This window comes from Salvelinus sp. IW2-2015, linkage group LG16 (genome assembly GCF_002910315.2).
Source record: "Salvelinus sp. IW2-2015 linkage group LG16, ASM291031v2, whole genome shotgun sequence".
NCBI lineage: Eukaryota > Metazoa > Chordata > Actinopteri > Salmoniformes > Salmonidae > Salvelinus > Salvelinus sp. IW2-2015.
In genome coordinates, this window is record NC_036856.1 from 18,418,893 (window position 1) to 18,444,875 (window position 25,983).

A 25,983-nucleotide genomic window follows, 5' to 3' on the forward strand; every position below is an offset into this window, starting at 1 on the left:
TATTCGTGATTGCGTGCCCACTGGAGCTGCTTCTTTTTCTTTTTATCTGATAGGAGTGGAACCCTGTGTGGTTTTCTGCTGCAATACCCCATCCGTGACAAGGACCAACGAGTTGTGACTTCCGAGACGCCATTCTGTTTGTGGCTCGCCTGTTAGCTTCCACGATTCTTGCAGTTCTCCTTCGACCTCTCACCAACGAGTTGTTTTTGCCCACAGGACTGCCGTTGACTTTTTTGTTTGTTGCACCATTCTCTATAAACTTTAGATACTGTTGTGCATGAAAAGCCCACTGTCGTGCCTGAAAAGCCCACTGTCATGCGTGAAAAGCCCATACCACGCTCAAAGTTGCTTAGATCACACTATTTGCCCATTCTAATGTTCAATCTAACAGTAACTGAATGCCTCTATGCCTGTCTGCCTGCTTTATATAGCAGGCCACGTGGCTCACTGTCTGTAGGAGAGAAMCATTTTCATGAACGGGGTGGTGTAMCTAATAAGATTTATTTGCACAAAGAAACTGCTCCACCAATTTTTGAAACTTTACCTTTGCATCTCCAACACAAGGACATTCTAGATACATAGTGGGAGTATTATTTTCCCAAGAATCTTTACTATGTTATTACCTCTAAAGTGACATAATTTCCTCTGTCCCCTGGCCCCTGCACTGCAGCAAAACGACGGGCAGTTCACAGTGATCCAGCTAGTGGGGATGATGCGTGGCATCGCCGCAGGCATGAAGTACCTGGCAGAGATGAACTACGTCCACAGAGACCTGGCCGCCCGCAACATCTTGGTCAACAGCAACCTGGTCTGCAAGGTGTCCGACTTCGGCCTGTCCCGTTACCTGCAGGATGACACATCAGACCCCACCTATACTAGCTCCCTGGTGAGTACCCTGTCTGTCGAGAGTTGGGGGATTCAATAGTTGACCATGGTTTTWTATTTGTGTCTGTGGTGAATAAGGATTATACTATGTCAAATGTCACTCTTCTTTCACCAGAATCATATCTTATAACAAAGTCTACAGTATGTATGAGTATAACTTGCTATAACTACAGTATGCTGTATTGCACTACTGCAGCAAAATGCACAAGTTGATGAATTGCAATCTTGATGAGTTCTGACTGTTCTCACAATTCTTTGGTTAAAACTGAAATTCAATAGAAAAAAACATTTTCACAATTCTGTGTGTCTGTCTGGCTGTGTGCAGGAGGCATAACTTTATAATGAGTTTCCCATAGGGAAGCCTCCACAACAGCTCTAATCAGAACATCAACATTTTGAAAGGAAACAGTACATTTTTCTCTTTCCCGTTAGCAAAATGGACAGTATTACCACACAATGTGGAACACTAAACATTGGCATTGTGAATGGAATAACAACCCATGTCTGAGATGAGTGTACATGTCTGCCCATGCAAAGACACTCTCTCACACAGTCATAGATTATAGCAAATTATTGATTGGTTCTTGCAAGAGCATTGTAGTAGACAACCCTGCAAGTATCATCTAAGATCTCTGCTAGGTTACACTGTCCTACCTCAGAGAGTAGTTGGATTTCATTTGGGTTTGATGATAAGCTCTTAAGTTATACTCTATATTGTAGATTTCCCACTTCGTATTTCCTCCGCTAGAATCATCATCTCCTGAAGAAACCATTGGTGTCTGGATGTTTGAGGGTATACAGTAAGTGAGAGTGTGCCTGACTGTGTGGATGTGGGTGAGTATGTCGGAGAGGCAGTGTGTATTGGTCCTGTCATGGTTGGCCCAGATGCTGACCCTGTGGTTCTGGGTGGATGGCTGAGGGGGGCTGGAGAAGCTGGGGGGCTATGGCCATGCTTTGTTTGCTGCCTGCTTATTAAGACAGTCTTAGCCACTCCTGGTCTGCCCCACTTCCCTGCTCCACTCTCTTTGCTCCACTCTTATTTGCCGCAGGTTTACTAGCGTGAGGTTAGGGCATCTCGACATTAAGATCTTGATGACGTAGTAGTCTGATTGACCCATACACCCTCGAATCTCCATCTGTCTAATGCTTTCAAAATGGCAGGAAATGGAGGTATATAGTGGGATGAAGTATAACCAGCTCTGTCTATTTACAGTGGTTGCTCCACAAAATGTTTTGTGATTATGCTGCGGGACTTAGAGGTAATTTGTGGTTTAGTACGGTACCCTGCGTTACCACTTCATTGCTCCAAACCAGCACAAGGGGGAGTTAGAGCACTGATTATGCTTTTGGGTCCCAAGGCGCTACCGTGTCTCTAACTGACAATGAATGGGGGACATAAACCTAAATAGAAACTGATAATTGTGCACGACTTCAGTATTACTTACTAAAACTGTTGTTACACTTCTAAGAGAAACTTAGACTACAATTAGGGTGTGGAAATGTTAAGATTATTTTGCTCTTACTGTAGTACTGTAGCCTACTCCCGACCAGTCATGTTGTACAGAGCTTGAGTAGTGCAGCGGTCTAAGACACTGCATCGCTGTGTAAGCTGTGTTGCTACAGATGCTGGTTCAATACCTGTGCTGGCCTCGACTGGGGAAACCCATGAGTTGACTGTAGGTTTTTGGTTTCTCTCCCTCTAAAAACATAAACAAATAATTCTAAATAACAAACTGGCTTTATTTAYAAATTAATGTTTCACCCCATATTCAAGAAACCACATTATTATTATTCATTTAGAATTATATAAAAGCCCCTTGGATATTCTCACAGATATTATTAACCCTGTTATTAGCAGGACAATATATATTGGTCATATTGGTCATGGCTCCCGAGTGGCGCACAATGGGATTTCCTTGCAGTTCTCCAGCTGTATCCAGTGAAATAGTGGGCGCGCGAGGTTCAAGGCACAAAGGCAGGGGGCACGGGATGGGCCGTAGAGAAGACAAACCTAGCCCATGGGGAAGGGAGGAGGAGGAGGTGGACCCCCACCTTGCCCCACTGGGTAGCACAGAGCAACACTTTAAGGGGCATTCCACTAATAATGGAGCCTCAACTGGCAGCTTCATTAAATAGTACCCACAAAACACCAGTCTCAACATCAACGGTGAGGAGGCGACTCCGGGATGCTGGCCTTCTAGGCAGAGTTGCAAAGAAAAAGCCATATCTCAGACTGGCCAATAAAAATTAAGACGTGCAAAAGAACACAGACTCTGCTGGACAGAGGAACATCCCGGAGTCGCCTCTTCACCGTTGACGTTGAGACTGGTGTTTTGTGGGTACTATTTAATGAAGCTGCCAGTTGAGGACTTGTGAGGCGTCTGTTTCTCAAACTAGACACTCTAATGTATTTGTCCTCTTGCTCAGTTGTGCACCGGGCCTCCCACTCCTCTTTCTATTCTGGTTAGAGCCAGTTTGAGCTGTTCTGTGAAGGGAGTAGTACACAGCTTTGTACCGTATCTTCAGTTTCTTGGCAATTTCTCACATGGAATAGCCTTCATTTTTCAGAATAAGAATAGACTGACAAGTTTCATAAGAAAGTTCTTTGTTTCTAGCCATTTTGAGCCTATAATCGAACCCACAAATGCTGATGCTCCAGATTCTCAACTAGTCTAAAGAAGGGCAGTTTTATTGCTTCTTTAATCAGTACAACAGTTTTCAGCTGTGCTGACATAATTGCAAAAGGGTTTTCTAATGATCAATTAGCCTTTTAAAATTATAAACTTGGATTAGCTAACACAACGTGCCATTGGAACACAGGAGTGATGGTTGCTGACAATGGGCCTCTGTACGCCTATGTAGATATTGCATAAAAAATCTGCCGTTTCCAGCTACAATAGTAATTTACAACATTGACAATGTCTACACTGTTTTTTTTATCAATTTGATGTTATTTTAATGAACAAAAAATATGCTTTTCTTTCAAAAACAAGAACATTTCTAAGTGACCCAAAACCTTTGAACGGCAGTGTATGTATGTGTTGACTGAATATAAGCAAGTGATGTCTGCTAAATAATCAAGTTGATGGCACAGTCATATAGCCTCGGCACCTACATAAAGCTGCGTGTGGGCGACCTCATGCAACCGCAAAATGTTGGATATGTCACGCCCTGACCGCAGAGAGCTTTTTATGTCTCTATTTTGGTTTGGTCAGGGTGTGATTTGGGTGGGCATTCTATGTTCATTTTTCAATGTTTTCTGTTTTGTGTCTGCACCAGACAGAACTGTTTTCGTGTTGTTCTATTTTTGGTGATTTTGTCTCAGTGTYCAGTTTTAATAAAAAACATGAACACTTACCACGCTGCGCTTTGGTCCACACCTTCTTCAACAGACGGCCGTGACAGGATAAACATATACTGTACACTACTGTATTTCTTCATCAGCATCTTTATGCTTCAATAATAAAATAATGATAAAAATACTCTTTCAAAATACAGATGTTTATTTAGTTATGGATCCATAATGAGTTACTATGGGAATAAATATCACTAAATTAAATAAATATTGGAACAAAATTCATAATGAAGGTAAACAAATTGTTGCTTACTGGAAAATACTCCTTCAAACACACACGGTCACGTTGTATAGCGCCATAATGGCTATTAGCAGGTAGCTGGACAATAGACTTGCCTAGGAGGGTAGGGGGAGAATTCTATCGTCAAATGTATTTCTTAGTTGGGTTGACTGTATCACAACTGACCGTGATTGGTTGCAATTTCAGTTTAATCCACCAGAAAAGACAAAACAAATAATACAACAAAACGTATTATTATTACGTATCACATCCAACCGTGATTGCTCACCTCAACACCATTATCCCAGAAACCCTAGACCCACTCCAATTTGCATACCACCCAAACAGATCCAAAGATCATGCAATCTCTATTGCACTCCACACTGCCCTTTCCCACCTGGACAAAAGGAACACCTACGTGAGAATGCTATTCATTGACTACAGCTCAGCGTTCAACACCATAGTACCCTCAAAGCTCATCACTAAGCTAAGTATCCTGGGACTAAACACCTCCCTCTGCAACTGGATCCTGGACTTCCAGACGGCCGCCCCCAGGGTGGTGAGGGTAGGTAGCAACACATCTGCCACGCTGATCCTCAACACTGGAGTATCCCAGGGGTATATGCTCAGTCCCTTCCTGTACTCCCTGCTCACCCACGACTGCTTGGCCAGGCACGACTCCAACACCATCATTAAGTTTGCAGACGACACAACAGTGGTAGGCCTGATCACCGATAACGACGAGACAGCCTATAGGGAGGAGGTCAGAGACCTGGCCGGGTGATGCCAGAATAACAACCTATCGCTCAATTTAACCAAGACTAAGGAGATGATTGTGCACTACAGGAAAAGGAGGACCGAGCACGTCCCCATTCTCATCGACGGGGCTGTAGTGGAGCAGGTTGAGAGCTTCAAGTTCCTTGGTGTCCACATCACCAACAAACTAGAATGGTCCAAACACACCAAGACAGTCGTGAAGAGGGCACAACAAAGCCTATTCCCCCTCAGGAAACTAAAAAGATTTGGCATGGGTCCTCAGATCCTCAAAAGGTTCTACAGCTGCAACATTGAGAGCATCCTGACTGGTTGCATCACTGCCTGGTACGGCAACTGTTTGGCCTCCGACTGCAAGGCACTACAGGTTAGTGCGTACGGCCCAGTACATCACTGGGGCTAAGCTGCTTGCCATCCAGGACCTCTACACCAGGCGGTGTCAGAGGAAGAGGAAGGCCCTAAAAATTGTCAAAGACCCCAGCCACCCCAGTCATAGACTGTTCTCTCTACTACCGCATGGCAAGCAGTACCGGAGCGCCAAGTCTAGGACCAAAAGGCTTCTCAACAGCTTTTACCCCCTGGCCATATGACTCCTGAACAGGTAATCAAATGGCTACCCAGACTATTTGCGTTGTGTGTCCCCTCAACCCCAAACCCCTCTTTTACACTGCTGCTACTCTCTGTTTATCATATATTTATAGTCACTTTAACCGTACCTACATGTACATACTACCTCAGTTAGCCTGACTAACCGATGCCCCCGCACATTGGCTACTCGGACTATCTGCATTGTGTACCGCCACCCACCACCCGCCAACCCCTCTTTTACGCTACTGCTACTCTCTGTTTATCATATATGCATAGTCACTTTAACCATACCTACATGTACATACTACCTCAATTAGCCCGACTAACCGGTGCCTGTATATAGCCTCGCTATTGTTATAGCCTCGCTAATGTATATAGTCTCGCTACTGTTATTTCTTACTGTCTTTTTACTGTTGTTTTTATTTCTTTACTTATCTATTGCTCACCTAATACCTATTTTTTTACTTCAAAGTTTCACTGTTTGTTAGAGCCTGTAAGTAAGCATTTCACTGTATTCGGTGCACGTGACAAAAAAACTTGATTGGGAGTCCCATAGGGCGGCGCTCAATTGGCTCAGCGTTTCTCTCCCTCTAAAAACATAAATATTATTTTGGCCTTTATTCAGATTACAATCGCTCCCTTTCGTTTTTTTGATAACAAAATAACCTCCAAAATATCGTTATATACAGTATTATCAAGTTGACGGCACAGTCATATAGCCCGGCACCTACATAAAGCTGAGTGACTCAGTCATTCATGGCTTTGGATCAAAATAAATAAGTACCAACATTCTTTCTGATAGTCTTTAATAAAGAAATGTTTTGGTTATCCTGACCTGGACACCATGTAGAGTATTATAATAGCCCTCCTGATTGGCGCAGCTGTCTAAGAGACTGCATCGCAGTGCRAAATGCRTTGCTACAGATGTAGGTTCGATAACTCTCTCTGCCCCCGGGAGACCCATATGTAATTATTGTCGGTCACGTCATAAAAAAAATACAAATCCGATATACTGTAGGCCTACCGTAGGCGACATGAGTCTCACTAGTGTTGATTAATGTGCTGTTAAAAATGGTGTAGGTCTTATTTATTTAAAGAGCATATTGAAGTTAGAAGCAATAGGATTTGAAGCAATAGCCTACCTGCTGTGATCACTATTTTAGCACCGTTTCGCGCTGCTCTGAGACAAGCATGGGGACTGGTCTTGATAAATCAATGAGATTTTTATTTTCACTAAATCTCCATTTGGGTATTGGTTAGACTACAATTATACAATGAGGGTGTGGAAATGTTAAGCTCTTAGTACTGTAGCCTACTCYCGATCGTCACGTTGTACAGCGCCATATTTTCCGTTCCATCCTAACGGAAACCCTGAGGGTTTTCTGTTTTTCTTGGAATAGAAACACCATAATATTAATCAAAATGTCTTAAAATTAGTCCCATAGACTATGTTCTTACAAAAAAAAGGGTTTTAAATTCTCTAGTACAGCCACTATTGAAGGCTATCAAATGCTTCTCATAGATGCTCTCTGGTGGTCAAACTAGCACTAACTAGCTTTAATGGTTACTATGGCTGACACTTAAATAATGTGCCATTGAATTCTGCTGCACCATGCAAGCTGTGCTGCAGTACGCTGCAACTTTTAAAGGAACAACCACTGTAAATGAGCTCTCTCTCCTATAAGATGGGTTTGATGTGACAAATATGGCAGGGGTAGCGCCAATGCTTCAGTTTCTCATCATATCCCAACTCAACATGAGAAACGAACCTGGCCAACAGGCTAGCTGTTTCCATTACAGAGCTGAGCTGCTCCACTGCTGTTTGAAATGGGAAACAGAGCTATCTGGGCTGGGGTCACCCTTTTCACCTAACGAGCTCTGCCCTGAGCACCTCAGACTGCACTGCTAAACAACATAATTGATTTCTTTCTGTTTGCTTGCCCTTTTAATTCCAGTTCTCCAGCCAATGTTCTGTTGGTTGGCTCTGAAAGGGCTTTTTGAGGTGAAAAGGTTATTTCTTAACCGCACCTGATAAAAACAAACAAACAGCTATTGCAGAGGTAAAGCATTTCTCCTACTTCCAACCACAGTCTTTAAGTTGCTGACTGCAACCCATTGGCAGTAAGATTACTAATTGAAAAGCATGTTCGATTTCACTGAGGAATTGCACGAGGCATACATACAATCTAATTGCTAATTGTTTATATCACATATTATACTCATATTATAACAAACCTGATATGATGGCTTTGGCCATGAGGGGCTCTTTTACTCACCTTTGTAGGGGAGATTTGTAGTGTGAGTGTGTGCAGTGACTTTTAGGCCTTTGTAAATGTCACACACATCATGGGGAGTGAGAGAGTTGAGACAGAAGAATGTAGAGGCCCAAAGCTGTACAGAACAAGCTATCAAAGAGCACCAGAACTGCACAGTGGGTAGCTCACCATTTACATTTTCTCATCTAATAATTTATGTCCAGTCCTTCATAGGTCAAAGATGATACGTTAAATGAACTCTATCTAAGCCAAGCTCCTTGTCCCTTGTGCAGTATGTGACTTCAACAGCTCAATATTGACACAAATATAGAGTAAGTTTGTCAATATTTAAATAAGTTAGAGCATTAGTAATGCTGTAACCATGGGAATGCTTTATGTCAGGGAGGTATACGTGATAATTAGTTCCTATTCCTGTTTGTACTGTATCAATGCGTATCTACCTAGTGTGTTTCCACAAACTGTTTTTCCAGAAAATATCAATATAACTTGTACTGCTCTCTAAATTGCCATTAATGCAGGGTTTCCCTGCTTCCTCCAATGTAGATAAATATCCTCATGGTTTTGACAGTGTGAAACCCACTTGGCTTTAAAAAGGGATGACAGTCACTGGAGAYGGAGGGGAAAAGCCTGCTTTGCTGAAATGTCCCAATGATACATATCTGGAGTAGGGCCATATTGATTTGGGTTTAACTGTACTATAAAAACAAGAATGTGAGATGGGAAAAGCCAGCCCTCGATACCCCTGGAGTTGTATTTTTTTACAGAATAAGTGCCATTCTCTTCACCCAATGGGATCATAAACCAAATTATGCCGGCTGGCATGAAATGCATTTWTCATCACCCCTCTGCCRYATTAATAGTCTAATTTATCCTTGAAGATTGGAAAAACAAAGTAATCTGGTTAGGCTTCACATTACTATTTATGATTTGCTGTGGCAGATTTATGAGCTTACGTTATATGTGTGTAAATGCATACTACATGAAGATTGTGTGTGTGTGTGTGTGTGTGTGTGTGTGTGCGTGCGTGCGTGCATGAGAGGGAGGGAGAGGAAAGGAAACAGAGGGAGAGAGGGTTGCCTGTGTTTGTGCTAGGGAGAGATACAGGAGAAAGGTTTGCCTGTGTTTGGGCTAGGGAGAGATACAGGAGAAAGGTTTGCCTGTGTTTGTGCTAGGGAGAGATACAGGAGAAAGGTTTGCCTGTGTTTGTGCTAGGGAGAGATACAGGAGAAAGGTTTCCCTGTGTTTGTGCTAGGGAGAGATACAGGAGAGAGGGTTACCTGTATTTGTGCTATGGAGAGATACAGGAGAGCGGTTGTTTTGGTATGTGTTGTATGTAGGTTAGCATACCTCTCAAAAAGAAGACATCCATTTCAAATACTTCAATAAATTATTACATGTAATTCTTGTCATTCATTTAAGTAACAGTCATGGTGTAATCAACACGCAGTACCAAAACACAGCAGCTTTTAATGATATCAGTAGTTGTACTGTAAAATTAATAAAGGCTCCTATCTCTTTCCATTCAGTATGCCTTTTTCCACTCACACTGTCTCTCTCCATTCCTTATGCCTTTCACCACTCCCTACACTATCTCTCTCTATTCCTTATGCCTTTCTCCACTCCCTACACTATCTCTCTTCATTCATTATGCCTTTCACCACCCCCTACACTATCTCTCTCTATTCCTTATGCCTTTCTCCACTCCCTACACTATCTCTCTTCATTCATTATGCCTTCTCCACTCCCTACACTATCTCTCTTCATTCATTATGCCTTCTCCACTCCCTACACTATCTCTCTTCATTCATTATGCCTTCTCCACTCCTTACACTATCTCTCTTCATTCATTATGCCTTCTCCACTCCTTACACTATCTCTCTTCATTCATTATGCCTTCTCCACTCCTTACACTAGACATCACACAGTGTCTGGAGCTCTGACGCTTTGTTGACTATAGACCTTACTGTAATACTGTCAACACTTTTAAGTTTCATAATTTCCTTGTTTCCCTGAGGGAATTCTCTCTTCTCGCAGTTTTTATTGGGTAGAGAGAGAAAGTCGACTCTATTCATTATAAATATACAGTGAGCCAAGCCTTTTGTTTTCCTCTGCATTTCAACAATTTGCTTTATTAAAAACCTGCGGTTTGGCTGCCTCCCCCATAGCGTTAATTATAGGGGATCTGCAATGCGGCCTCAAACGAGCTAACCATTGAAGCATAGTACATTCAGCAGGAAATACTGGGATTTGTAGTATTTTTGATGCTGTAGCATTCCTTTCTTCTGTTGTGGAAGAGACATCTGAGCTTGCCTCCAGGAGTCAAAGAACACACAGAGGGAAAGTGTCTCAAAGCGCTGTAAATGAAATGCACAAGAACTGAGAGTCTGATTCAAGGCATGCTTCTGAACAATGGTTACTTTCTCATGTTGTCACACTGAATACACTTCCACATCAAAAACCTTCTTTCTAAAATAGATCCTTAGTAATACATATGTTATTCTTGAATCAACAACTGACTTGTAAGCATCAGGTCCATTTAGCTGTTGATGGCATGTGAATATTACTGCTGGAGGTTTCCCTGCTTAACACTTATCAGGGGTTTTCTCTCAGTCCTGTGAATTCACAGCACAGGCTTTTCAACCCCAAGACTCTCTGCCCAGAACAATCAGAATAGGACTTGAGCTTCATGACTTTCAGTCCAGCTTACAGAGGTCTTTAATTCAACTGTCTCCAATAGATGGGATCCACCATCAGCCCAATGTGCTTCTCTAACAGCACACACTCATAAATATGTTCCCTGTAGAGCATGTAGCTAGATCCGGAGGAGGGATGTGTAAGCCTGCAGTTCCTTTGGAATCAGGCTTATCCAAAAGCGTACACGTCCAGGGCTTTTGGTGCTGTTAAGAGTACACTCTTCCAGGAGTTGTAAGAGAAATCCCCCCAGGGTGTCCTGTATGCATGGTGGGAAATATGTAATGAGCATCGTTCATCAATGTTAATGAAAATAATTGCATGGTGAGCCAGTGTTGTTGGTACACTCATAACTAATATTTTTTTCAAATAAATACAGTGGGGCAAAAAAGTATTTAGTCAGCCACCAATTGTGCAAGTTCTCCAACTTAAAAAGATGAGAGAGGCCTGTAATTTTCATCATAGGTACACTTCAACTATGACAGACAAAATGAGAAAAATTAATCCAGAAAATCACGTTGTAGGATTTTTAATGAATTTATTTGCAAATTTTGGTGGAAATTAAGTATTTGGTCACCTACAAACAAGCAACATTTCTGGCTCTCACAGACCTGTAACTTCTTCTTTAAGAGGCTCCTCTGTCCTCCACTCGTTACCTGTATTAATGGCACCTGTTTGAAACTTGTTATCATATAAAAAGACACCTGTCCACAACCTCAAACAGTCACACTCCAAACTCCACTATGGCCAAGACCAAAGAGCTGTCAAAGGACACCAGAAACAAAATTGTAGACCTGCACCAGGCTGGGAAGACTGAATCTGCCAATAGGTATGCAGCTTGGTTTGAAGAAATCAACTGTGGGAGCAATTATTAGAAATGGAAGACATACAAGACCATGTATCTCCCTCGATCTGGGGCTCCACGCAAGATCTCACCCCGTGGGGTCAAATGATCACAAGAACCACACGGGGGACCTAGTGAATGACCTGCAGAGAGCTGGGACCAAAAGTAACAAAGCCTACCATCAGTAACACACTACGCCACCAGGGACTCAAATCCTGCAGTGCCAGACGTGTCCCCTGCTTAAGCCAGTACATGTCCAGGCCCGTCTGAAGTTTTCTAGAGAGCATTGGATGATCCAGAAGAAGATTGGGAGAATGTCATATGGTCAGATGAAACCAAAATATAACTTTTTGGTAAAAACTCAACTCGTCGTGTTGCATCCAAGAACACCATACCTACTGTGAAGCATGGGGGTGGAAACATCATGCTTTGGGGCTGTTTTTCTGCAAAGGGACCAGGACGACTGATCCGTGTAAAGGAAAGAATGAATGGGGCCATGTATCGTGAGATTTTGAGTGAAAACCTCCTTCCATCAGCAAGGGCATTGAAGATGAAACGTGGACTGGGATCTTTCAGCATGACAATGATCCCAAACACACCGCCCGGGCAACGAAGGAGTGGCTTCGTAAGAAGCATTTCAAGGTCCTGGAGTGGCCTAGCCAGTCTCCAGATCTCAACCCTATAGAAAATCTTTGGAGGGAGTTGAAAGTCCGTGTTGCCCAGCAACAGCCCCAAAACATCGCTGCTCTAGAGGAGATCTGCATGGAGGAATGGGCCAAAAAAACAGCAACAATGTGTGRAAACCTTGTGAAGACTTACAGAAAACGTTTGACCTCTGTCATTGCCAACAAAGGGTATATAACAAAGTATTGAGATAAACTTTTGTTATTGACCAAATACTTATTTTCCACCATAATTTGCAAATAAATTCATTATAAATCCTACAATGTGATTTTCTGGATTTTTTTTTCTCATTTTGTCTGTCATAGTTGAAGTGTACCTATGATGAAAATTACAGGCCTCATCTTTTTAAGTGGGAGAACTTGCACAATTGGTGGCTGACTAAATACTTTTTTGCCCCACTGTATAGTCAGCATGTGATAAAAAAAAAAAAGGTTTTCCAAAATAATGTTTATAATGCTATATAAATAGCTTGGTTTTAATAAGTCCATTGCATATGTTTTTGATATGGAGATTGTAGGTTTTGAATAAATACTCTGATTGGTGGGGTGATTTCAGTGTATTTGTAAGAGGAAGCTCACAGATATGGTTCTCCATTCGTCTTTGGCTATTACAGTTTGGCCTTGGCCTTAAAAAGCAGGAAACTGTCAAATGTCATGTCAAACCAGCCAGTGTAGAGACACAAGATTACAGTCTAAAACATTTCCCTCTCTTCCTTCCTTGTCTTTGTCTCTCCCCCCAGGGAGGGAAGATCCCGGTGAGATGGACAGCCCCTGAGGCCATTGCCTACAGGAAGTTCACCTCAGCCAGCGACGTGTGGAGCTACGGCATCGTCATGTGGGAGGTGATGTCATTTGGCGAGCGACCGTACTGGGACATGAGCAACCAGGACGTGAGTATTATACAACTTCCTTGCAGTATTAATAGATACAGTGCCTTCAGAAAGTATTCATATCCCTTTCCATATTCCACATTTTGTTGTGTTACAGCCTGAATTCAAAATTGATTAAATATTTGTTTTTTCTCAGCAATCTACACACAATACCGCATAATGACAAAGTGAAAACATGTTTTTTTACACTTTTGCAAATTTATTGAAAATGACATACAAAAATATCTAATTTACATAAGTATTCACACCCCTGAGTCAATATATGTGCAGTAATTACAGCTGCTATTCTTTCTGGGTAAGTCTCGAATAGCTTTGCACATTATTCTTTTAACAATTCTTCAATCTCTGTCAAGTTGGTTCTTGATCATTGCTTGACAGCCATTTTAAAATCTTGCCAAGCCGATTTAAGTCAAAACTGTAACTAAGCCACTCAGGAACATTGAATGTCATGTTGGTAAGCAACTCCAGTGTATATTTGGCCTTGTGTTTTTGGTTATTGTCCTGCTGAAAGGTGAATTTGTCTCCCAGTGTGTCACGCCCTGACCTTAGAGATCCTTATTATTCTCTATGTTTGGTTAGGTCAGGGTGTGACTCGGGTGGGAAAGTCTATGTTTTCTATTTCTTTGTTTTTGGCCATGTGTGGTTCCAAATCAGAGACAGCTGTCTATCGTTGTCTCTGATTGGGGATCATATATAAGTTGTCCTTTTCCTTTTGGGTTTTGTGGGATCTTGTTTTCTGTATAGTTTCTTAGCCTTACAGAACTGTGCGCTTTCTTTTTTTTGTCTTTGTTATTTTGTTTTGGGGTCATCAATAAAAAGACGATGTACGCCTACCATGCTGCGCCTTGGTCCACTCTTCCTTCTACAAACGAGAGCCGTAACACAGTGTCTGTTTCAAAGCAGACTGAAACAGGTTTTCCTCTAGGATTTTGCCCCTACTTAGCTTTAGTCCGTTTCTTTTTATGTAAAAAAAAAAAAACTGTCCTTGCCGATGACAAGCATACCCATAACATGATGCAGCCACCACCGTGCTTGAAAATATGAAGAGTAGTACTCAGTGATGTGTTTTTGGATTTGCCCCAAACATAACGCTTTGTATTCAGGACATAGTCAATTTCTTTGTCACGTTTTTTGCAGTTTTACTTTAGTGCCTTATTGCAAACAAGACAGGCTTCTTCTTTTCACTCTGTCATTTACGTTAGTATGGTGGAGTAACTGCAATACTGTTGATCCATCCTCAGTTTTCTCCTATCACAGCCATTAAACTCTAATTGTTTTAAATGGTGAAATCCCTGAGCAGTTTCCTTCTTCTCCAAAAACTGAGTTTGGAAGGACACGTGTATTTGTAGTGACTGGGTGTATTTATACACTATCCAAAGTGTAATTAATAACTTCACCATGCTCAAAGGCATATTCAATAACTGCATTTTTTTCCATTGCCATATTCTATGCGAAGCATTGGAAAACCTCCCTGGTCTTTGGTTGAATTTGTGATTGAAATGCACTGCTTGACTGAGGGACTTACAGATAATTGTATGTGTGGGGTACAGAGATGTGGTAGTCATTCAAAAATCATGTTAAACACTATTATTGCACATAGAGTAAGTCCATACAACTTATTATGTGACTTGTTTAGCACATTTGTACTCCTGAACTTATTATAACAAAGTGGTTGAATACTTACTGACTCAGGACATTTCAGCTTTACATTTTTTATTAATTTGTAAAAATGTATTTAAAGAAAAATCCACTTTGACATCATGGGGTTTTGTGTGTAGGCCAGTGACACAAAATCTCAATTTATTACATTTTTCATTCAGGCTGTAACACAACAAAATGTGGAAAAAGTCAAGGGGTGTGAATACTTTGAGTGCACTGTATGTGACTGCATTAAAAACATTGAGAATACCATGATACAGAGCTCATTATTTCATTTAAGGATGTCATTATGGGTGTCTGCTAATGAGCTTTTGTCTGTATTGACACTGGATTTCATATTCATACTCGTTTTATATCAAACTAACACTTAACACTGGTCTCCTCAAATCTCCATCACAAATATTACACTACTGAATTGTTGTGGATCTGTCTGTCTGCCAGACTCTGTAGTTGTGTGCAGTTTTTATTCAGAGCCCGTGTAGTGGCACTGCAGTCTCCACCAGTGCAGCACTCTGTAAATCCTTGGAGTAACCCACCTAGAGATGCTGAAGGATTATAGGTAAAGAAGATTATTGTTGAAAGCACTGCTTCCCATTTGCAACAGTCCTACCTCAGACACTAACGAGATCTCCCGTAGTGAATTCCCAGACAGCAACTCTCTTGCCTGCCACTCTCCTGCAATCAAGGTTGAATAGTCAGGGGCGGGGGAAGATTTCTTAACACAGACCAGCTCTCGGTATATAGTTCATTAAATTCCCACTCTCTCCTTTTTTTTATTTTACAAGCAATCAGGCCCAAGCCCCCACAAGGAAGCTGGCTCCTGCCGGTTTCTATAGCAAAGCTGTCTCTTCTTTTATGCTGTGGTGATTGACGGCTGTCTGGAGAGACCACCCTCTCTCTGATAAAAGAGAAATCAGGGAACGGAGATATATCAAAATCCCTTCAGACCGTCCTGTTTTTGAAAGCAATTATCAGCTGTGGTATCCGTTGTTCTGCCTGAAGTTCAGCTGCAACACAGAGACCAGAGAAAATCTGCTGAGGATCGTATGGATAGAGAAAATAGATTAATCAAATGGGATGTTACTGTAAACTTTGATTGACAGATTTGGATGTAGAGTGAAGATACCTGGGTCACAAAGAGTGCAAATTTCTGTGAAGTTGAACAAAACTTTGCACATTGTATTCGGTGTATCTTTCCCCTCCTTACAGCTAGTGTTTACACAAACACAAAGCTAGGTCTTACACAAGCAGTGACAAGCTGTAAGGAAGCTTAAATTGGATATGATGGTATCATTGGAAGTGTGCCAATGAAATCCTATTAGAGGGGGCATCCACTGCTCTGTTATGGTGTTCTGAAACCTCCAATCTGGAAGCAGTTCAGTTGCAGGTGTCTTGAAACATATAGCACATCAAAAACCTTTGTCAATTGGTTATGAACTCTTCCATTGTTTAGAACCACAATGGACATTTTCCATATTAGATTTGTGTTTCATATGTATGTTTCGCTGTCAAACAATGTGGTCAAACCAACACCTTTGTCCGTTCCTGTAGTCTAGGTTCTCAGGGTGTCCTTTTGATTCTCAGTCTCCCAGTGTAGTCTACTATGTCCCTCTCTTTTTCCTTCCTTTCCTCTCTTTAAATGTGACATCTCTTTCTCCTCTCCTCCTGGTACAGGTGATCAATGCCATAGAGCAGGACTACCGTCTGCCCCCTCCCATGGACTGCCCCACAGCACTACACCAGCTGATGCTGGACTGCTGGCAGAAAGACAGAAACGCCCGGCCCAAATTTCCTGACATCGTCAATACGCTGGACAAAATGATGCGCAACCCTACCAGCCTCAAAGCTGTGGCCACCATCACTGCAGTGTACGTCTGTAAAAACTGGTTTGACTCTCAACCTAACACGTGCAGCACCTTCATAGCACACAAACCATATTACTGAAACACTTGTCCCAGGTTTCCCCTCTCCTGTACCACATCCCTTCACCGTTTCATCCCTCTCCTCTCTTTTTCTCCACAGGCCTTCTCAGCCCCTGCTGGGCCGCTCCATTCCAGACTTCACCACCTTCACCTCTGTGGAGGACTGGCTAGATGCCATCAAGATGGGCCAGTACAGAGACACCTTTCTGGGGTCCGGCTTCACCTCCTTACCCCTGGTGGCTCAGATCACCTCTGAGTAAGTCCTGACGTCGTCATATCCCACCTAGTTTCCCCATCTTATGAGGAGTCACCAAACAGTAAAACCCTCCAATCACTATCCACTGTAGCAATAGAATATTTGATCAGCCCTTGATCAGGTAGATGGTTCCCAATAGTACTTTTTTGAGAAGTGTTACACTAGCAGTCTTGGAATACATACACCTGCCTGCACACACACGCAAACGGCGCACGCAACACACTCATTTGTCACAGATTACAGAAGGTCTCAGAAGTATTATCCCCCTATAATTAGATTTGCACTCTTCTAGATGTAGCGTAATGGGGCAGGCTGGAATGAATTTTCAATCAGGTTCACTGAGACAGCCAACCAGCCACACAGGCCATTGCAGTCACACATCCACCTTCAAAAAGCTGTCTCAGAATAATGGGAATCATGCTCCTGGCTCAGACACAGGAATAATCCCTTCAGTAAATGTCCATAGGAGCTCAGGACTGTCATGCTTCAAATCCACCAGGCATTCAGAGCTCTGGATAGGTCTACGTCGCCAAGGTCTTACTAATCACTTTGGTTTGATAGTGGCACGAATACAAATTATTTAAAGTAGGACAAATGATTGGCTTTCCTTTGGTTGTTTGCAGGTTAGCATTTTTTGTCATGAATCTTGTTCTGGAGGCAGCTCTGCAGAGTGGTCATTAGCTGGCACAGCCACAAAGTCATAACATTTGATTTTAACCCTAACCCTAGCCACACTGCTAACCCTAATGCCTAACCCTAATTTTCAATTCAGACCAAAAAGGACATTTTTGTTTTCCTGAATTTTTACAATACAGTACATTTTGACTTTGCAGCTGGCTCATTAAGGAGAAATCGCTTAGTTCTGGCTCCATGACAAGACACATAACAATAAATGTAAACCTGCTGGTTGTTCAGACTGATCAAATAGATGGCCTTGAGGTTGTTGTTGTCCATTTGACTGCTACTGTACAAGTCAGCAACAATTCCCAGCAGTCCTCAACCAATTGTGTTCATTCTGGGCTTACCATTGTAAATAGAACAGTGTATTACCATATGAATGGGAACAGTAAAAATATATTGTGCTAATCTCTAGCAGGGAGTGTATCTGGCACATTGTTTACTGCGCTGGAAACCATCCCTACATGTTGGTATTTCTGCTCTGCCTCAAGCAGACAAAATATTGTACCATTGTCTTTGTGCATGGTGTGATTGTTTCTGCGTGTACTAATACATAGACAATGAGAATATCCATAGCCCAATAATTCTATCCAAGAGAAAACACACAGACATGAGGTACTGTACTGTGAACACCTCCATCTCTCAACCTTGTTGTTGACACTGTTCGTCCTGTTTGTCAGAGACCTGTTGAGGATAGGAGTGACCCTGGCCGGCCATCAGAAGAAGATCCTGAGCAGTGTCCAGTCTATGAGGGACCAGATGGCCCAGTCCCCCAACTCCATGGCCTGACTACAGGGGTGCCACCACCACCACCATGGAACCCATAGTAGAACTCCTGATGACCCTAAAGAATACACCAGGGTGGAGACACTAGCCTTGATCTAACAACAACATTCACGCCCCCAACACACACTTTCTCAAGACYAGAGGGAAAGATACCTGCCCTCTAGTCTACTGAAGGTACAAAGGGATATAAGAGAAGATTCTGCCTCAGAACAACTTCACTGGTTCAATCACGGCAGTCTATCAAGTTGGCTTRTTTTTTGCTGAAGAATAGAGCAAGTGGAAATGCAAGGGCGTTTGTTTGCTTGCCGTGACAGATGGTCTTGAAGTGCTAAAAATAAAATATAAAAAACCTGTGCTACTGTATGTGAGGATCAATGGGATGACTTATCCAAAGAACAGCATCAAACGGTGTCACCCAAATTTGAAAAAAGATACAAAAAAGTTATTAAAATCAAAACAAGTAAATTGACTTCTTATTTAAATGAATCTTCATATTGAAGATGATTTGTAAATACTATATGGATATTAATTTTATGCTTGCATTTTTTGCAATAACAGCTAGTTTCACCTGAATAGTTTAGGATTGTTGTAGTCATAAAGGGTTATTTTCTATGGAGGCACTTGGAAGTTCTTCCCAATAGGAGGCAGATCCATGGGGTAAAGACCGACATGACTGATTCTGTATAAAGGATACACTGTTTATATATACATATAAGATATCTCTTTGTAATGTTTTAGGCTTTCAGAGACCAGATTGACATTGAACCCATACAACTGCAAGAGTCAGTAAGTGTCTAGTGTTGTGCATCGAATACCCAGGGTAAGAAAAAATGTTACAGGGACAGTGAAGGTTATATGAAATCTGAAAGTTGTATTGACAGTCTCAAGTGCTTTGTGCTTTCACCACACTACTACCCTAGAACGTTACCTACCATTTCCAGTTCCTTTTCAAATATGACAACAGAMCATCTTTCCCAGCTTGACATGTTGGGTTGACCATGCTGTGTTTATTCTGGGCCACTCGAGGCGCGTTAAAGAATTGTGTCAAAAGCATGTTGTAAGTCAGTGAAGGTTGTTGTTATTATGAYAGAGAGAGTGGGAATATAAGTAATAGGGATGGACTTTGCAAAGCTACCTTTTAATTAACACAGGTGACTTCCTCCCACGCCAAGCCATTAAGTGGCAGGAATGAGGTTCAAAACGCCTGGGGGAATCCTGATCGTTACAGACCGGTCATTCTCCTATCAAATTCTGACATTTCATTGCCTGGTACTTCCTCTCCTTTTTTAATTACGTTGATATCTACTAATGATAGACATCATCTATTTGCGATCAGCTCATAATGATGTGTGGTGATGATGGGGGCTGTTGGAACAGTGCAGGTTAATAGCTTGAAGTGGGTGGCTGTGTTCTTCTGGGGACCTAGACGCTGGAACTGAAGCATCAAATTCATTACCCAACTCAAATATGACGGATTACAGGGTAACAAGTGGGAGCCTTCTAACATAATACCTTTTGAAAAGTGTCTACTGTTCATTTGTGTGCATATTTGCTCAGCAGGCCTTAGATTGCATGTGAAGCTATGTACAGAGTAACTGCCATCTCCATTACAAATCATTGTCTCTCTAACTACTATCACAGTAGGAGCTGTCTTCAGCAGTGTCATGGTAACCCCTCACAGTTAGTTATTGGTGGCAACAAAGAGTTATTACTGAGCAGAGCAGACTGTACTGTATGTCAGGGCCCATCAGGTTAAGTGTTACAAAAACACTTTCGCCAAATTTGTCTCAACAGTACCTAATGGATAACATAATACTGAGAGTATTGTATCACCTGCATTCAAGCAGAGACTTTGAAGAAGAAAGTGTCATTATGTAATTTTAAGTCTTTCTAAATTAGACATCTGTTCATTCTGTGGGGACACATAAAAAGTTGCTGTCCTTATTCAAGTTTTCCTTTTTATAATAGTAATTTGGTAGCTGTTGGACGTTAGTGTTCAGCTTCACTCCACTGATTCGGGTAATAGACTGGTGGAATTGGAAAAAGTGTTGTTATTTTGAAGATGAAAGCTGGGAGAAGTTTGGAGAACTTGCACTGAATGTGAAAGTAGTCTTGACATTGTGAGGTCTCTTATCTGTGTTCTGCATTTGAAGTGCCTTTCTGTAATTCAGACAGTCTCATTAAAAGTCAAGGTCCAACAGCAAATGCAGACACTCCCAGACTCATTGAGGCAAACTTAGAGATTCCTATTCCTAAGTGGACGCATTCCTTATTCAAGTGGACATACTTTATGGTGGTATTGCTGACTTTCTAGACTGTTTAATTGTCACATTGACTTCACCTCCCCTTGTAATTGTGCCACTTTAAGTAATCCCCCAGCAGATAAGAAGCCTCCTAGCCCAAACCCTAACTCGAACTTTCACTCCCTTGCTCTCCTATACTCCTGCCACTTAAACAAACTTGTCTCCCAGGATATTGCTGTTTTTGGAGTGTTTTGAGAAATTTTTCTCAGATTTTTTTGGGGGGGTTTGTCTGTTTTCAAAATCAGTATTTATCTACATTTTGAGGAATGGGATATTTCCAGCTCGTCAAAAAAAGTAGATTGCTTGGATCAAGACACAGATTTTCCCTACATTTTCAGAGTACGCCATTGTGAAACGGCCCCTTTCCATTTTCAAAGACATCTCACTGGTGGCTCTTTTCTCCAGCCATGTCTCTGGACTGAGACTGGAAAGCCACAACATAGCAGCATGAGAACGAACACACTCATCCAACCTACTGTAAATAAGACTTGACACAACCAGGAGGGATCTTTTCATTTGTTTGGGGGTGTCATTGTACAGTTACAAATTTGTTTATTGTGCTGAGTATGTCAGAGTTTGTAGTTGTAACTTTCTGAGAAGAAATATTGTATTAAATGCACTCAATAAAGACAAATCAATCAAGCCAGTCCATGTATTCCCCTGGAAGGTTGTCAGTCTGCGTGAGATATTGTATGTTGTGGAGAACAAATGAACAGCGTGAATGCAGTTGAAAATACAAGCCTGTGTTAACATGCCCTTGAAAAAACATTACATTGCGAAGTTAGAATACAACTTTTGCCTTTTATGTTTCAATAAACCCCTTTGTGAAGTATTGCTGATGCTGACACCCTCAGCATCAAGTGTGTGGGAGCGATAGAGGTCCTGAAAYGACTTTACGCTTCAGTATCCAACATAGGGTAATAAACAATGGCCAAATGCAATAAGAAAACCACATTATTTGAAGTTTCATATCACACATTTGACATGGGATTTTAAGAGGGATGGAATGAGAGTGTAGGGACCCACAGACCCACAGATCAGAGTAATCTTGCTGTATATGGAATGCCGGTTTTAATGTATCACGAACCGAGGCAGGATTTCAAACTTGGCATATTTCTTGTCTCAAATGGGACTGAATGTATATGTTTCTTCAACAACAGCACAAAGACACAGGATGCAAAAAAAAAATTTACGTTCAATTTTACCCATGTTTCAATATTAGGTTGGTGCTTGAATATTCTCCTGAACTAAAAGCCTTTGGAACATACACAACAAAATACATAATCTTTATAACTGTATATTATAGTATGACTCCTTCTAGGAACATGCTGCCCCCTCAGCTCTGCCCACCCACTTCAATTAAACAAGGTACTTAATCAAAGTAATCCCATTAAAGGACAGCATGCTGGGATATCGGCCCTAATCAACATGGCACGTTATAATTCACATGGAATCCCCAGCGTCAGGACGTACAAGAGAGGTTACACTTCACTGTAATTGCATTTCTACAACTACACCCATTGTCAATTATCCCATTCTAATGACTATTCATAGTCGTAATTATCTTGTTGCTATAGTTTCTGTGGCACAAATCCATTTAATGTGAATTGATATGCTAACTTTAATCACTTCATATGAAAATGCTGGCTAATCATTTACCGGTGAAGGAGCCATTATACATGAATTAGGTAACCACTTTTAAAACAACATTCAAGGTAGGCAAATGGTTGTTTCTCTAATCTTTCCTTAGAACTCCTGGGAACTCAGGGGAATTCCAGTACACAGTTAATTGACAAACCCCTCACTATTGCTTTTTAATTGCATGTGTTTATTACTGTCTTTTAACTTCACAATCAATATTTCAAGTAATTACCAGCAACAGGAACCAGAGAGTTAGTTCAAGTAATAAGGGAGAGAGCAGCTTGCTATGATTATCCTACTGGAGGACACGTCCTTGAGAACTGGTTAAATCCAAAAAGATTATTCAGTTGTCCATTAGCTAACTGTTGCTAACAAAACCCTCTTGACAATGATTGGTTACATGATGGGGGCCACAATGTTATATTGTAGATCTTGAATACAAAATTACACTATTGAAATGACCTCGCAACATACAATGGACCTGTCATCCAACAGATTGGATGTGTGGTTCTTCACTGCAATAGATGGTGCTGATTGGACAGTTACCCTAACTATACGATCTAGACTAGGGTTAGGGTTATGGTTACGGTTAGGGTAAGGGTTGAGCCGTGGTGTGGACATGAAGCTAGGGTTAGGGTTGCTGTAGGGTAAGGGTTAGGGTTGAACAAGGATGAGGCTAGCTTCATGTCCACACCTAACCTTAATTCATAAGCATACATAGGCTTAAATGTGCATTACAGCATAATACTGCAACCTACTATGCAGTTCTTCCCTTAGACAGCCCAATGTGTGCACAGCAGAAATAACCACAGTTTTCTCAAATATACTGAATTTGATCCCCAGCCTTCCCAGAAGGAAAAGCTGAAATCTGGAAATTCAGAGAGACAGATACAATACATATTTTGTCATAGTGGGTGAGTGTACGTTAATGCGCGATTAGCTTCTGTTTACCCATGAAGTGTCCATTATGACACATTGCATTTACATTTTAATTTAATCATTAAATGTACTGGGCTTTTATTACATTTTTTACTTGAGCTCACGTGGCTGCATAGCAGAAACATGAAAAAATAACATCAATGAAGCAGCCAAAACGATGTACCAGAGGCAACCCTGCGTCTCCCTATGTGCTGTCATTCCTATAATCTTAACTAATCTATCTCAAACCAGATCTTCCAGGAAAGAGGAACAGTAGTAGAATGTCATGTCTGCAACTAGAATGAATCAATCAACTTAACTCTCTGATAAACTTAGCTGTCAAACAGGCTGAGTAAATATCAGATGTTGTTGTCACGCCCTGACCTTAGTTATCTTTGTTTTCTTTATTATTTTGGTTAGGTCAGGGTGTGACAAGGGTGGTATGTGTGTTTTTGTCTGGTCTAGGGTTTGGTATGTCTAGGTTGTGTGTGTAGTCTAGGCATACGTAGGTCTATGGTGGCCTGGATTGGTTCCCAATCAGAGGCAGCTGTTTATCGTTGTCTCTGATTGGGGATCCTATTTAGGTTGCCATTTTCCAGTTTGGTTTGTGGGTGATTGTCTATGTGATGTTGCATGTCTGCACTCRTTATATTTAGCTTCACGTTCGTTTTGTTATTTTGTATTAGTTTGTTTATTGTTCTTCGTTGTCATTAAAGAAGATGTATTCACATCACGCTGCGCTTTGGTCACCTCCTTATAACGAACATGACAGTTGTTGCGTATACAAAATATGCAACATACTGTAAAATCTGAGATCTCCATACATTTCACACAACAGTATTTAACGAACTGTACAATAATTAATGTTTTAGAGGTGCTCTAGAATTGGTGGTGATTGAGGATGTTGAGGTGTGTGCKGTAACAGAGTTCCTGTGAGTGAATGAGTATGCTGAGTCTATAAAAGAACATGACATGTAATGCCCTTTCAGAACGGGCCAATAATATGAACCCATGCACTAAATGGTCTTCATATGATATGTATGATGTCGCGCCTGTGGTTGAACCCTCCTGTTTAAGATGTTAATGGCCTCCCTAAAAAATTGTCAAGCTTGATGAAGCATGCATATGTCACACACAGCAGGAGCAAGGTATCTTTTAAAAAAAGAGCTAAAGAAATAGATGACTGTACTGTATTTAGTAAATGCATTTTCCTAGTCAATATACATAAAAAGACACATGGACCACTTTAATAATATGTCATAAAATGAGGTGCAATGTAGTGCAGAGAGAGAGAAATATGGGGGCGGGAGAGAGGGGGTAGGGTTATGGTTAAGGTTGATGAAATCCCCAGAGAGGGAGTTAAMTTCAGGAAACTCACAGCACCACACAGCTCCCCCTCTTCCATGATCCCTGAGCTCCTCTCCCGTCATGCTCTGCCTTATTCAGGATCCGTGGCCAGACAGTGATTTAATAGGGCGATATGTTTTGCACTCCATACTGAAATTCCTAGAGATGGGAGAGACTCTCCTTCCAGTGGTCACGGAAGACTAAAACCACTGGCAGAAAAAAGCCAGTGGTGCCGATGTTGGAATATTGTGGGGAAATTAACATTTATATTTTATTTAATCTAGTCCGCAGCTTTTCTGGAAGTAGACTGTGGCCCCTTTTTACACAGCAATATGCCTCCTGTCTATAGAAGACGGTGCTTCGAGGACATTTTATCTTTGTGTTTAACTCTGTGTTAAAAATTGCCCATCACTGCTATTATATCTTTGTTAAGTTTAAGTAATACGTTTAATTCATTTCTCTCAATAGGCTTTACTGTGGATCAGTGGCGGTCAGTGCCGTTTAAGATGAAGGAGGACGATCATTTTTTTATGATCATGGCCTTATTTCTATTACAGTATATTGGATGACTGTCATTCATATTCCATTCACCCAGCTCAATGTAACACTGAGAGTGTCGTGTCTGTGACTATCATTAAATGTGAAGATTGTTATTTTATCAAATCAATTCTCTATGTGTAATTACTTTTACATGATTAAACTAATCATGTCAACTTTAATTAACTAGGAAGTCGGGGCACCACGGGAAAATGTTTATAGAGTCTCTATTTCCCGAACCGACTCATCAGATATTTTCATATCTTATCGATTAGTCTTCTATTAATGTATCATTATTACCTTAGTCTAATTTCTGAATGTCGCAAACCCTTGGATATCTGCATGAACCCTAGTCTCCATAATGAATCAGTGATATACAAATTGGCTTAATTATTTATTTACTAACCAACTAAACAAATCACAGAAATACATAAACAAACAATATAGTTATTGGTTACTAACACAATGCATTGATAAGTCCCTAGTTGGCTAAACCGATATGATGGCTTGGTAGACAATGGAAAGGGGTGGGGACAGATAAAGAGTGGGAAAGACAAAACGGATTCACTACACACAGTTGATAATTATATTCATTGAAATGCTAATCCTTTGCACATGAACAGCTGCTTATTTAAAAATAATTGCAATGTATATATTTATGCCCGTTTGTCGTTGTTGTCTTCTCTGTTGGAATAGCCGGTCCATCTGCTGGAGCGTCAGTTCATCAGAG

The 25,983-nt window shown here is 41.3% G+C and overlaps 1 pseudogene; it reads left to right on the forward strand.

Moving 5' to 3' along the window:
* Positions 1-21,456, forward strand: part of LOC111975874 (ephrin type-B receptor 1-like) — a 189,648-nt pseudogene extending 168,192 nt beyond the window's left edge.
* The last annotated feature ends 4,527 nt before the right edge of the window (positions 21,457-25,983 follow it).